This window comes from Carettochelys insculpta, chromosome 2 (assembly GCF_033958435.1).
Source record: "Carettochelys insculpta isolate YL-2023 chromosome 2, ASM3395843v1, whole genome shotgun sequence".
In the NCBI taxonomy this organism is placed as follows: domain Eukaryota; kingdom Metazoa; phylum Chordata; order Testudines; family Carettochelyidae; genus Carettochelys; species Carettochelys insculpta.
In genome coordinates, this window is record NC_134138.1 from 57,314,700 (window position 1) to 57,330,271 (window position 15,572).

The 15,572-nt window shown below is 41.7% G+C and overlaps 1 protein-coding gene across 9 annotated transcripts in view; it reads left to right on the forward strand.

Moving 5' to 3' along the window:
- PAG1 (phosphoprotein membrane anchor with glycosphingolipid microdomains 1) overlaps positions 1 to 15,572 on the forward strand; it is a 175,237-nt gene that overhangs the window by 33,418 nt on the left and 126,247 nt on the right. For 6 of the 9 annotated variants that reach the window (XM_074987032.1, XM_074987039.1, XM_074987040.1 and 3 more), the window contains one exon: positions 3,720 to 3,778. The exons of the other annotated variants lie outside the window; for them this stretch is intronic. The gene's annotated coding sequence lies outside the window, so the exon portion shown is untranslated. The remainder of the gene's footprint in view (positions 1 to 3,719; positions 3,779 to 15,572) is intronic. 9 annotated transcript variants of the gene reach the window in all.

Here is a 15,572-nt window from a genome sequence, read left to right on the forward strand (position 1 = left end):
ACTCCGGGGTTGTCAGAAATGCCTTGCTGCCACTGAAAAATCACCCCTTTTATTAAATCAGCGGCAGATCCTCTGGTCTGAACAAACGAGCACTGCCTTCCTCCTGTAGGAAAGAATCATCTGTTGGGTGATTGCTCTCAGGTGCTCCTGTTGGACTCCAAGAGCTTGTCCATACTGCGGTTCCGGGGCACTGCAGGGCTGCAGTAGGGGCTGCCCATACATGGGGCTCCAGCCCCAGTCCTGGGTTCTCTGGGGCTGCAGGAGGGCTCTGGCTAGCTGCGCTGCCACAGGGTTCCAGCCCCAGTGGGGCTCCAGTCTGTGCTGCCCTCCCAACACCCCAGGACCCCCTTGCCCCAGTTTGTGCTCTGGCAGTGGTGGAGGTCCAACTCAGCACATCTATTCCCAGGCGCTCTCCTGTCTCCTGCCTCCCTTCCCCCAGCCAGGCACTGATCTCTCCTCTTCTTCCTCTACCATCTGCTGTACTTTAAAATCTCCTCCTGAATGTTTCCCGCACTTGATTTCAAAGCAATCAAACACTAGAAAAAATGGAACAAATGCATGGCTATTTTGTTCTATTATAGGGTAATTCAGCACTCAGTGGGGTGGCCTGGCCCTTTTTTTAAAATTTTTCTGCTTTCATCGTTTATTCATGACTTCTGGAAAGGCTCTTCTCAGGCTGCTTACTGATCCAAGAGGGCACCTGTGTGGAGCCCAGGGAAGATCTCTGAGATCCTTAATGTGTGTCACATTAAAGACCAGAGATAGCACTGCTGCCACATCTTGTTCTTGCAGTGCAGGATCCATGGCTGCTTCCTTGCACATGCAGGGAAGCTGGGCTCCCTGTAGCACTTTGAAGTGGCACGTAAAGGAACAGGAAACTGGGAGGAGATTCAGGAAAAGTGGCTCATGGGACTTCCTGATTCCCAGGGCACTTTTTGTTTCCTGTTGACATCCAACAATGCCTAGTGAGGCTAGGCATGATGGAAGAGACACCCAAAATGCATTGCTGTTATTTTAGAATAGGGCTCTGTAGTGTGAACACTCAATTTGGAAATGCTCTTGCATTTATTCCAGAAAAACTCTGATGTGTAGACATAACCTCTGTGTCACAAAATGGGACAGTTGTAACATCATAATCAGGGTAACTTTAAAGCTGAAGTGAAAAACAATTGCTTTGGCCTTGACTTTGCATGTGGAAGGCCAACTTTGTATTGATTGAGCATGTAGCTAAGCGACAGCTGAGTAGTATGTTTGCACTGAGATATTTTTAGAAAAATTCTTCAATAACAGGAGATGCCTGGGCTAGAAAATAGAGATGAATTATACATTCTGACAAGTATCAGAGAGGTAGCCGAGTTAGTCTATATCTTCAAAAACAACAAGAAGTCCTGTGTCACCTTACAGACTAACAGATAATTTGGAGCATAAGCTTTTGTGGGCAAAGACCTGCTTTGTCAGAGGCAGGAGTGGGGGCATTTCAGAGTGTTCAGAGGAGGATACCCTCTTCTGAAACCCCTCCCACTCCTGCCTCTGATGAAGCAGGTCTTTGCCCACAAAAGCTTATGCTCCAAATTATCTGTTAGTCTGTAAGGTGACATAGGACTTCTTGTTGTTCTTATACATTCAGAGAATAGTTTTGCCTTTAATGTGTGAATAAAGTTAGCTTGTAAAGCACATTAACATTAGCCATAACTTATGCTTGTCAGGAGAAAAATAGTGTGTGATCATATCCTCTTAAACCCTGAAAGAGAATCATCTGTCATTGTCCCTGAACGCTTCTGCAGCTTTAAACTATTTGTGTTTCTATGAAAATTACCTTTGTAAAAATGGCACTTGTAGAGGAAATCTAGTTTTTGTGCATGTGTGCGCGCACAGATAATTCAGGTTGAACCTCTCTCGTTCGGCAACCTTGAGACTTGTCCTGGATGACAACCTGACTGGTGTTGGATGAGAGAATTTGCCAGCCCCTGGGGCGAGGGGGTAGATATTGTCTAGCACATTACCAACACTTTCAGTGCTTAATGGGCTCGTAGAAGACATTTAGGGGTAAATTACAGCTAAATAACAGCACAACACTGAGAGCCTGAACTGGTGGCTGGAAACAAAATTTATGGGACCATGGGAAACTTGGCAACACCCATAAGTGGTCATCTGGCTAACTAAAGTCATGTCACATTACAGAGGCTGCTGGACAAGAGTGTTCCGGATTAGAGATGGTCAACCTGTATTCAGATTTGCTTTTTTGCTATTATTAATAGCTCTGTACACTCAGCAAAGATAAGGCTTTGTCTGTGCTAATTAAAATTAACTGTATTAGGCTTTGTCTACCTTTTAAATTTGATTTGCTGTTGAGGCAGCACCAGTGCCGAAGAGAGTTCTTCCGGTACTGCAGGTAAACCACCTCCATGAGGGGAGTAGTTACAGCAATGGGAGTGTGGCTCTTGGAACTGGAAGCCTGTTTACACTAGTGCATTGTAGCTCTGTAACTGGCTATACTTGTGGGGGTGTGGGGGGGCTTGGTGGTGATAAAGGGTGCTTTTTCACACCCTTAAGGGAGAAAGTTACAGCACAGCAAAGTGGCATGTAGATATGCTTGGAAACCTGGTTTAATTAAACCTGTGCAAGTGCTCGATGCTGGATGCTTTTGTTCTGGTTTAAGGTAACTTTATGTTAATGTAAGCGGTCAGTCCTTTATAATTTAAGCTAAGGCTTAATGAAGCACTTCTAAACCTAAAACACTGACACAAGGGACTGCATTGATGTTTTAAACTGATTTAGTTAAATTTTCTCCTGTGGACAAGGACTTGCATTCTGTTTCTTTAGGTGCATAATTAACACAATTTCTTGCTAGAGTCTAATCAGTTATCCTGTGCAAACCCCATGAGTGGATTTACACAAGAGTCATTGAAACATAGTTTGAACACAGTGTGGTTGCATGGCAGTAACCTATTCTAACCTATACCTGCAGAATCCATATTACTTTTTACAGTGCGTATGAGAGAGAATATATAATATAATTGGACATACACATTTCCTAGAACTGAAGGAACCTTGGGAGGTCATCTAGTCCAGTCCCCTGCCCCATTGGCAGGACCAAGCACCGTCCCTGACATCTATTTGCCCCACTCCCTAAATGGCCTCCAGAAGGATTGAGCTCACAACCCTGGGTTTAACAGGCTAATGCTCAAACCACTGAGCTATCCCTGCCTGCCAAATTGTAATAATAATCTATGGAGATACACATCTCATGGAGCTGGATGGGACCTTGGGAGGACATCAGGTCTTGGCAGGACCCAGCACTATCCCTGGCAGTTTTTTTTTCTAAATCTATTTGCCCCAGTCCCCTAAATAGCCTGTGCAAGTATTGAACTCACAACCCTTGGCTTAGTAGAGCTATGCTGAAACCACTGAGCTCTCTCTCTTCCCAAAAAGAAAAAGCTGGTTTCATTTCTTTATCCAAACTGTAAGATGAAAAAAAAATGAAAATTATAAATAGAATGTGAACCAGCTTTTAAATTCTTTAATACAGCCAGATGTTGCTAATAATAGGTTAGGAAATGTGTTATCTAAAAATATTTGTTCTTGGAGAGTCTCCCATTAAATTGGAAAAACTATGAGTCAAATAAATAGCTGTACTGTCCCCTCCCCCAGTGTTCCATTATTAACTGTACTCACATGTTCAGAATTGTGAGCTTTTCCTTCTCTGTTTTTTTGACCAGAAGGAGACATCCATCAGTACTATAAATCACTCGTACATCAGACCATACAGAGACTGTGGGTAAGTATTTATATATCTGCTTTTTTGTTTTCCCTGGAGATCAGGTTGTGTGTAGTTCAATCTAACGTGCAGACACCTGGCATTTATAGAAGTACCAATTCTGAGCAATTAAACTGGATGACAACATTACATGCAGTTTATATGGAACCTGTTACTTATGGCTTAATTCTTGTGCTATGTAAAAACTCAAACTTACATCTGCATTAAAAAAAAAATGGGAACTGCTATGTGTATGTGTGGGGGGTGTTTTTGTGCATTGCTGAGCACAGTGGGACCTCAGTCCATGATTTGGGACATGGAGATACTACAGCAATGCCCAAATAATATTTTGATAGATACACGATATGATAAGGCAGTGATGCCCTCTAGACACGGTGCTAAGATTGGTGTTTAATGCTATACTTCTCCAGACTTTTTAAAGCCATTTTTAATATAGCTCTAATGCATCACATGTGCCCTTGGAGTTCTGTTTTTCTGTCATGATGAAAGTAAGTGATTCTGTCATGGACCAAATGTCTACTTTCAGCCCCAACACTAATCTTACTTGAGAGGAAAAGATCATGATGTATGCCTCCATTGAATTTTCCATGTGAAGAGAGCTGTCAATCTTTGAGATAATAAATCAAGCCTATATTTAAAAAAAAAAAAAAAGCCTGAGAACTGGAAGAGAGCTTTTCACTTACCACAAATGGAAGAGCAGAGCAAAAGCTACATCACAGCAAACCACTCACGGGCCAGGTTTCCCTTCACCAGACAGCCCAATAGATTGTCTCTAGATTCACGCAGGTACATATTTCCTCTTGTAGCTAAAGAAGAGCTCGTACCCTCATTTGTCCAAGTCTTCCATTCTCGGCTAGCAAGAAAATGTGCTTTCTTATAGTTACCCCTTTGGGCAATTAGCTTATTAAAATGATTGCTTCTGCTCTCTGGCCTTTGAATTCCATTACTTTAGCCAGATCTTTCTTGTCCAAATGTAGCATTAGTGAGTTTCCCCCTTTATTTAGTGTGATTAATAGAGACTGAAAGATGCAGTTGAGGGAGATGTAATAGCATATATACACTGATCGTACAAAATCACAAAAGAAGAAAGTGGGATGAGGCTGTGCACCTTACTGGATGAAGCAGTGTTTTTCAGTTTTTTGGAACCACAGTCTAAGTGAGATGTATTTGCAGGTCTCAGTGCCATTCACAACAGACAAGAGATTACATCACCAAATTATCATAGGTCATTTAATGCAACTAAGAAATTATGGCCTCTACGTAGAAGAGACATTGGGTTGTTAGCTGGTATGTAGGCTGAGCTATATCTGACATCTAGACAGTGGGATCTAGTCATGAGGTTGAGGATGAGGTCGCAGGGAAGGCAAAAACCAAACCGAACAAAAACAAAAACAAAACAAAACAAAAAAAAACAAGGAAACTTTTCCTGCAGCCACCTATCTAGCTTAGGGTTAAAAAATGGAATCTCTAATTTCTATCAGCACCAATTATATAATCTTCAGACATAATTATTAGTAGAAAACATCACAAAAATATACATTTGCCGATTTGCAGCGTGTGTATACACTTCAACCAAATAGCAGGACCTGGAAGTTTCCCCTTATCCATTCTATTTGATTGTTTCATTAAGCTGTCTTAACAGGCTCTGCAGAACAGAAGGGAAAGGAAGGGGGACATCTGGCCGTGATTTTCACATACTATACACAAGAGAACTCTTATAAAATGGAGTTTCACTCTTTAATTCAGCTTTTCCTTGATGGGATTCAGTTGCCCTCATTTCAAGACAAACAACCCCTTTTTAGGGTCTTAGTGTAGTATTTCAAGTGCTTACTGAGCTGCCCTTTGTGACCTCATAGTCACTAAACAATTTAAGCTGCTATCATGGAAAACAATCTTCCTTTTGTTAATTCAAGCTAAAGAGTCAGGGCACTGCAATATTTGATAGTAGATGTCTCTTTGGTCAGGAGAGCATTTTGACATTTTTCCTATTTAAATACACTTAGCAGCAGGAATTGCTGGTTTTGCATGGAAGCTTGATGGTTTTTCCCCCAACCTTGTCCAAATGGGATTTCATGTTTCAGGGGATAGCAATGTATTTCCCCTGTCCTCCAGTCAACTGGGATCTAAGTGAAGATCTGGTAGTCTGGAGTAGACAGGTGTTGATAAATCTGTTGCTGTTCACACTGAAAACTATAACAGCATATGATCTTGGGGGAAGGGGGGATGTTGTAAATGTTCACGTGTATAGGTTTTGGCATAAATTCATCCTTGATGTTAAAAAGTTAATGGGGTTGGCCTTTTTTTTTGTTCCTGAGGAGTGCCATTGCCAGGGAAAGAAGTTATCGTTGAGCAGAGGCAACATCCGTCTTATTATTGACCACTTTCCTGAAGAGGCTTAACACTGAGTCTCTGAAATAGACCTGCTGTTACTTGGGGAACCAGAACTATGAAATGAGAAGGGGGTGATGTGTCCCTTGGATGTGTTGCTGTGGAGACTGGCTGTTGCGTTCTGGATTAGTAGGCGCTTTGCTTGTGTCAAAGTGCTAATAGCGAGGTATGATGAGTGAGATGCAGTAGTTAAGCCTGGAGTTTATGAAGACCAGGGATCCTAGTTTCCTGTGATTAAAAAAATTCCAAAATTCTCTGATTAAAACAAATCATTAAAATCTGCATTTTTTCATGATTAAAATGAAGCACTGAGCTTCTGTTTCCCTAGCCACATTACAGATAAGTATCAGTTGAACACAGTTTTTATGGTGGAATCCTGTGTATCCAGTCTAATTGAGACTGGAGCCATATCAGATAATCAAGAGTGGCTGGGGCTGTCAGAACCCTGCTGTCAGCTGAAGCGTCAATTTTCCATATTGCTGCGTACACTGGTGGCTCAGCTAATCCAGAGAACCAGATAGTGGCAATGTTGAATAAACAGGGTTCTATTGTATCTTTTATTTTTTCATAAAATGTAGAAACTAGAACTTCTCAATATAAACACAAATTCTTTTTTTTTCAGTGACAGATTTCTAAGATCCCCAATGAAGACATAGATCTTTGTGGCCATCCCACGTTTTACAAGGCAGAGCAAATAACCTTTTTTGATTCAAAGAGAAATCTTTTCCTCCCTGGAGCAGTTAACTAAAGAATCGTCCTTTAATTCCCAGAGAGAGAGTGAGTGTGTGTATGCACACGCACACACACACACTAATATATATGAAATATAATGAGAAAATATTAAAGAAACAAAATATATTTCTGGGGTGGATTTGCAATCATAAAGCTGCTATAGTGCATGTTGGAACCACACTAAGTGTGGTAGCTATGAAAATAGGCTTACATTGCAAGAATGCCTAAGGTGATTACAGGGCTGCATGAATGATTAATTTACCCTGTTTCCATTTCACCTTTGATCCCAGGTCTCTCTCATGGAAAAAAGGCAATTTTAGAATAAGCTAATCGCTTTGAAATAAAAGCTAAGTCGATTGTGATAATAGTCAGCTTTATTACACAGATGTGCATTGAAACAAATCCAAGAGTAGCAAACTGAGTACCACCTACTCTGAATTGTGAATATGACATTAGAAATGTGTGGCTGAGTAATCACTGAATACTTTGCAATCAGTGTTTCCATTCATATTTTTAAAGGAGAATGTTTTTACTCGTAATAGGACAAACAGTAGAAAAATAGCAGTCTTCTTAACAACCCTCCTTACATTTTAGCGTGCTTTTGTTTGGTTGTTAAAATTGCTCGTTCTATTTGAGACAGACTTCAGCTGAATAACTGCCTAGCATATGCTAGACATATTGATTTTTTTCCTAGTTCAATGTTTCTCTTGGGCATAGTATTATTTATTCATAAAGCAGAAATGATGTCTGACAGGCAGTTACAGGGGTGTAAATCTGTAGTCCAGAAATAATGTGAAAAGCTTTGCGTGAACCCTTGAAATCAATACGATCTTGTCAAAGAGCAACCTCCTAATTCTAAGTACATGCTTCTGCAATCATTCAGTGTGGAAAAAGAAAGGTAAATAATAGTTTTTAATTAAAACCAAAAGCCTACAGGTCATTTTTATTTCAATTTTCAGTGCTATTTTTCGAGCCAGGGTGGATGATGGTGGTGATGGCAGATGGTGATAGAAATCAAAACTAGGCCATCTCCAGTTTCTAAGGTGTCTCTGCCATTGTCCCGATCGATGTGCAGTAACTCCTTGCATCACATTGTGGTTATGTTCCTGAAAAAATGCTACTGTAACCTCACACCTACTGGATGTGGTTCACTGTTTCATATGGCATCACTTAGACCATTTACACAAAGCAGGAACAAGTCTCCTGCACTATCTTAGCTAAGCACCAGCTAGCTTTTAGTTCAAAGGCTCACGCATTAAGCTCCAGAAGTCCCAGGTTCTAGTCTACCTGTTGGTAGTTGCACTACTTTAAATGAAACCATGTTAAGCAAATCTAATTTCCCAATAAGAATTAATAGAAGTGGGCATTTGGGGTTCCAGTGATTTCCCCCCACCCCCGAAGAAAAAGGCATACATATACAGTGTAAGTTTTAAACAAACAATTTAATACTGTGTACAGCAGTGATGGTTATGAAGCTTGGTTGAGGTGGTGGACTCAGGAGATTTCCCAGAGAATGCTACTAAATGCTGAACTAGTATTCAGGTAAGACCTCAAGGGTACCACAGTACTACAAGGTAGCATGGACTGAGCAGGAGGGAGGAAACGCACTACATGCAGGGCAGTGGTGGCAAACGTTTCCCTGCAGAAACTGAACATGATGATGAACCAACAAGATCCCACTGGCGTGCACCTTTCTCTCATCTGATGGTGCTCAGTGCCAAGGTGTGTGTGTGTTTGTGTGTGAGAGAGAGAGAGAGAGAGAGAGAGAGGTGCACACTCTCAGAGGCGCACACATTGTGTTTGCATGTTTTAGAGACAGATGCTAGATCTTACACCAATTCTTCAGTAAACTTGAGACTCTGGTCTCATTTTATTTAGGCCAGAAAACGTGTGACAAAAATTGAAAACATTTTTATGCTAAACTTTAGTATATATTTGCACCAGAGATATTTTTGCAGTCGCAGCGTGATGCAAGGTGAAATATCACATGGCAAGTTTGTAAATCCTCCCCACGAATTCCTTTGAAAGTTCAGGCACTATGGCTTATGTCTGCAGCTATTCTTTAGTTAAAGCCTTGTAAGAATTCCTAGTTTCTGTAAGAAGCAGATAAAGCATATTTAATTAATAATGCAATGTATAGTGTACTATTGAAGACAGTTGCTTGCTGGACATTAAGCGTAACTGTAATTGAACCATATTTTTTTCTCATCTGTTAAACTAGAGCTGGAATAACATTAATTTTAAAATATTGTGTATCTGATATCCCACTAGTTAATAAAATGTCTTTTTCAGCCTAAACTGAAATATGGCAAGGGCAGGGCCTCAGGTGGAAGGGGCAGACACCACCCATAGTCTTCCTCACTTTCAAATCTCAACTCTTCCTACATTTGCATATCCAAATTGTGGCGTACGATCTCCTCCCGTATACCAAGAAACAAGAACACAACACTCACATTCACAGAAATCTCCACTGTGGAAGCACTAGTTAGGTTTGCAGTTTGTGAACAGCTGTTACAATATAAAGAACAGTTGATGCTGGCCAAATCTCACTGGTTCCAGGGCACTCTGAACAACAAATCCAGCAGCATGTCCATTCCATAACTTTTGAAAGGACTGTTACACTGCGTTGAGCAGCAGAGGATCTTCCCTGGGTCTGCAGCTGTGTAGTCTCGGCTGCGTGCTCTTGGGTCTGCAGCTGTGTAGTTTGCCAAGTCACATAATTCTGGACAGTCATCAGCAGGTGTGGGGTTCAGCAGGCTTTCATAATGTGCATTCCATCTGTACAGTGCCCCATCCACCAGTAAACAGAGAGAGCCATCTGGCTTCATGATGAGGATGTTAAAAGGCTGGTTATGACAGCCAGCCAGGTCTGTAAGCAGTTCTGTAAGCAGGCCACAAATTGTTGTTTGTTAGGTCAGCCTCTGCTTTGTTAGTTGATCTCACCATTTAAGTTTTGGCATGGCCTGGACAGTGCTTTTCAGCCATGTATGTTCTTGCACATCTTCCTGCATCGCATTAGAAAGAGACCATATACTTCCTAAAATTAATTTGTATTTTGCAGCAGGATCAGCAAGTCATATTGTAGATTAACTGCAAATGTGTTAGTCTAGTTTAGACAGATAATAAAACTATCACTTGCCTTTCTGACCAAAAAATAGCTTTGAGCTACCTGACAATAACTTAAACACCTAGAGCTAGGATGAGCACTGATGTCTGTAGCAATGCTCCTGTGGACTTCAGCAAAATCAGGATTTCACTCCTCATCTAACCCTTTTCCAGGCACCATGGGTCTAATAAAAGCACTCACTGGGAACACATTTGAGCGGAGGCTCAGTAATGCATATTACCTGCTCCCGAGCAACTCTTTATGTGGCTACATCAGTGAGGTCTGCCCATGTGCCAGTCCCCACCAACAGCTCCATTTTGGGGCTGTCCTCATTGCTTACAAGATGCTGCTCAGCTTTTTTCATTCAACTCCCAACTGTTATGCCTGATTTCATGTAGTCCGCCCCCAGCTTTCTCTGCTGTTTCTTTTTGTGCAAGGGGCCAGAAAATGTGACATTTTAACTTGCTAGAACAGCACTTACACATCTTACAGCATTCTGGACACTAGGATTTTTCCTAGTCTGCGGTGGAGACTTTATCTGCAGAACAAATACAGCCCTGCTGTCAAAAATCCATCCCAACAACATGCATCATCCATGACCTGGAATGATCCCTGTGTAAGCTCCAAGTTATTCAAGCTCTCCATTTCAGTCATCAGACTCTGTTTTGAACTGGCAGCACGGGGTGGCTGTTATTGCTATTTCTGGTGGTGAGCTTAGAATATGTCTACACTACAGTGAAAGAGCCTCAGCTGGTCCAGATCAGTTGGCTCTGGCTGTGGGGTTATCAAATTGCTTGAGCTCTGGGACCCTGCAAGGGAAGAGTTCCAGAGTCCAGGCTTCAATCCAAGTCCCAGTGTCTACACTGCAGTTTTTTACCTCACAGCCTGAGTCAGCTGATGATGAGCCTGTGAACCTGACTGAGCTGATCAGGGCCAACCATGGCACTCCTGAAGGTCTTTATCACAGTGCAGATTTACCATTAAAGAGTCTGACGCTGACAACTGGCAGTAAAGGAGCTGGATCGATATCACTGGTCCTTTTTTGCTCAGGCTGCCAAACAATTACCCTAATGGGCAATTGTGTGCGTATATCCACACTGACTTGGAATGTTGTCCACCCACCGGCTCACTTCTGCGTTTCTTAGAAATGCGGGGATCTACACCCAGCATTAAACTGAAACTGCATGTGCTTTTGCATGGGATAATTATGGAATGCTTCACCCAATTAAGGCTTTATAATTTCAAATATGCCTAGCCTCACAACATATTTGTACTGCATTTATCCAGTATTTGCCACCTGATGGGAAAAACACTTCCATAATTGCACATCCATAGCTGGATCCTGCTTCCATGTGGACTGTGCAAGTATTGAACAAGGCAGTTCTTAAGCAAAGTTTATTCTTGATTGCATGCTGAAATAGAGCACGCTCTTCTGAGCCACAGCTGTTTCATAGCAATGCTGGAATCTGGGTATCTGACAGCAAACTGAAAGGGTATTGTGTGTACTGTTTCCTCTGGGCATAGATGTTAATCAATCTACAAATAGGCTTTCATGGTAATTTTGTTTGAAATTATATGCAAATATTGAGAAGTAATTCATATTTTAAATATCAAGCAGTCCTGTAGCACCTAAAAGACTAACATTTATTTATTAAGTACACTCATCCCTCCGTTAAATGAGTACTTTACTTATGAGTACTTGCTAAAACAAGGAAAACTTACCTTTGTTCATTAGGTGAGTGAACTGCCCCCCTCTAATGCGAGCCTTATCCCCCCACGGCTCCAACCTGCCACAGCCTGATGTCGCCCCCGCCCACCCTCCCAGCCCACACACCCAACCTGCTACATCCTTAACCCATCCACCCCATGCACCCAACCTGCCACCGGGTTTTAACCCTCCCTTCCCGCTCATGGCCCCAAACTGCCCCCAGCCTTTAACCCTCTCTAACCCCCCTGCCCCACACCAAGGTTCATTTACCTTTCAAAGGCAGCACCACATGCTGCCACTCCTTCACCAAGTTAGGAGCACTAGGAAGCAATCCGAGACTTTTACATGTATTTTAATGATAATTTTGCATCCCCATTATGGGTGTTCGCCTATGAGCAGAAAGTTGGGAGCGAATTGTGCTTGTATAGTGAGGGATGAGTGTAATGAGCTTTTGTGGATAAGACCCACTTCTTCAGATTGTTGGTCTTTAAGGTACCACGGGACTGCTTGTTATTTGTGAAGCTACAGACTAAGACCGCTACTCCTCTAAGTAATTTTTAAGTATAACAGACCTTACCAAAGAAATACGTACTTCTGCAAATTATTACTTCATTGGTAAGGCTCTACTGATGACAATACAATTAAAAGATGCCTCTTTTTTTGGTGGTCTTTTTTCAAATTTTAAAATTGTTTTTGTGTCACTTAAGTGACATTTCAACAGTTTTTGAAAATTGTGGTTGTGTTAGAGGTTAGCCACAGTGCAAGCCATGCATGGGAGAAGGAAGAGTGAAACTCTTCTTGATTGACAGTAATTGAGCTGTGTGACATTCTCGCTTCTCTAAGTCGAAGGTGGCACTTGTTTTCTTCTTTATACATATTATACAGTATTGTAAAAGGGGTATTGTGGGAAGTTCATTGATAGGTCATAAGACATACAGGAAAACGTCCATTCACAGCATAGCTGTAGAATAAAAAGTAATGCTGCGTTTGAGATTATCTCCTGTAGAAAGGTACAAATCAGATGTTACTGTCAACATTAGTTTCTTAGCTCAGATGTTCATGTTTTCTCTGAAATTACCAGCTGCTGTTTCAGTACTATCTTGTATAATAGATTTGGATCAAAGGTAAAAATATCATGTGTCAAATGGAGTAATATCAGCAGAATTAAAGACTCTGTGTGCGTGTGTGTGTGTTTTTAAAAAAAAAACCAACAGAATCTAGGCTGATGGGTGAAGACCTGTTTGTACTGATCCTTTTATATGTCAGGACTAATCTATTGTAACTACTATATTCAGGATTCATTAAAATATAATTAATAAATAATTTATGAAAAGGAGCAACTGAAATAGTGATGTCCTAGGCTTTGAAATTAAACTATGAAAAGGATCAGTCTCCTTATTATTACATGTTTTATTTCATTTCTGTTTCAGAAGATACTGAGTTGAGGAAGTGAAAAATAATATGTTAATACAAATTTAATGGTGGGCGGTGTATTTGTGTGTGATTTCCTGTGGACACAGTGGGATATACTGGTATAAGATGTTGCTCACATTATTTTTAACTAAATGTACTAGCTTTAAGGGCAGTCGGCGTCTTTATGTATAACAAAATTGTACATAAAAATACACTAAAAGAGCAATATTAAGGCTGCAAAGTGAAACAAAAATGTGAGAATAGCTGTGAATCTTTGATTCAACTCCTCTGCATATGCATTGTTAATCTTTAAATCCTGGTCCTCTGCCATTTTTCAGCAGAATGACCCAAGCTTCATTTAGCGCACAGGATGGATGATGCTCATTGAATGAACAGCTCTTCAATATTTTGTTGTCTCTTCCTTGTTCAGAAAGTGGCCCATGACACATTAACAGCATGCTATTCAAATACAGCCTGGACAACAGAATGATTGATTAATTTCATCATGGCTTTTGAGTTACTGACCCATCCCTGTTGTAACTGTGTAATTCACAAATGTGTTCATTTTCTGACTTGCCCATGAGGTGCACAATCACCCCCATTTTGTAAGACATATGAAACATACAGAGAACAAGGTCCAAAGTATCCCCTTACATTAGGTGTCCACTCTAGGACATGATTTTTCAGAACAGTGGGCATGATGTAGTACTTTATATATTGAGAGCACAATTCCTGTTGACTTCAGTTGCAACATCGAATGCTCAGCACTTCATCAGATTGGATCCAAAGTTTTATGTCAGGCTCCCAGGACATGAGGACAATAAATGACCATCTGTGAAAAGTTTTGTGTAAGTGACTTGCCTCACATCACACCAGATCTCTGTGTCAGGGACAGGGAAAGAGATCACTTCACAAGGACAGCTTCCACCTGCCTTTACCAGGAGACCACCTTTTCTCCTCCAACTATTCCCTGACATTCACTAGACATCCTTCACCATCTGCAACAAATGAGGCAGTCTTCATCACTACGCCACCGTGTTCCACTGACTGCTCTTGTCATGCTCCCTGTCCCAACTAGCATCAGCCAGCCCCTGTCTTCCTCACAAGTGTCTCGTCCAATCCACGTCTTCTCCACCTACACCATTTCTTATCCCTGTCCTGTTAATCGGCCAGGCCCAGTTCTCATGCTGTGCCCTTCCTCCTTGTCAGATGCACCGTCCTTCCCCAGTCCCCCTCCCCCACTGCTCTCTGTTCCAGTAGTTCCCCAATTCCCTGTGTCACCTTGCCCAGCCGGTCCCAACCCCTCATGCCCTTCTTGCTTCTGGTACCAGTCTTGCCCCAACTCCCAGTTCCAAATTTCTCTCTCTCTCTCTGCATTCGTGCCAGTCTCTAGGTTCCTTGTCTGAATCACTTCCCTTCTGTCTTCTCCCCACTAAGTCATCTTTTTCTCCCTCTGGATTCAATATGGGCCCCTTCCTCCTCCACCCTCCTTGGGCAGCAACATGGGGTGTGTGTCTGGGGGTAGGAGCATCATTGAGAGCAGAAGAAAGACAGGCTCTCCCTGCTTTTGGTCCCATACCTGATGCAGCCCAGAGTAGCTGAGGACTGTAATTGCAGGGAACATCGTTCTCAGCCCCAGGTTGGACTTTTTCCTTTCAGGTATGTCTATGCTTTTGGGGGGTAGGAGTGGCGTGCTGCGATCAATCATCGGGGGATCGATTTTTGCCTCGTCTCTGAAGATACAGTAAAATCAGTCTCTCTAGGCTCAGCCGTCAACCCTGGTACTCCACACTATCACGTGAATCAAGGAACATTGGTGCGAGCCCAAAGAGCCCTAATCTACACGGGGGCAGGAAGTCAATCCTGATACGCCACTTCTAGCCACGCTAATGGTGTAGCTAGAACTGAGTATCTGAGATCGACTTTCTGTCCTGGTGTAGACAAAGCCCAGCTCTCTGTTTTCAGGGAATTAAGCTGCAAAGCTCTAAGAAGTGTCTACCAAGCATTTGAACTGCAGTATTTCAAAGAATCTGACCAAATTTAGATGGATTTTTATAGGGACTGTAAAAGGCTCTTCCTTGACACAAAGGCCACCACCCTGACCAATTTTAAATCCCTGCTCTAAAGCATGGAGGTGTTACGGATAGTCAAAGAAAAGGACAAATTCTTTTGTTTTTTCTTTAATCAAGATCAAAAGTATGTATTTTAATCCATCCTTATCAGAAATAGCATTGTTTCAGCTCATGGTTTTTTGTACCGTTCTACCTGGGAAGGACATTACATAGTTACAGTTTGGTAAAGTTGAAAGCAACAGAGAAGAAGAACTTATAGTGGGAAATGTTGAGCAACCTGAATCCCAACTGTGCAACTAGCCCTGCCTACCCATTGCCCATATAGCTGATACAGCTCTAAAATAATTTTTAAAATAATATTGCAAGAGTTTTTGT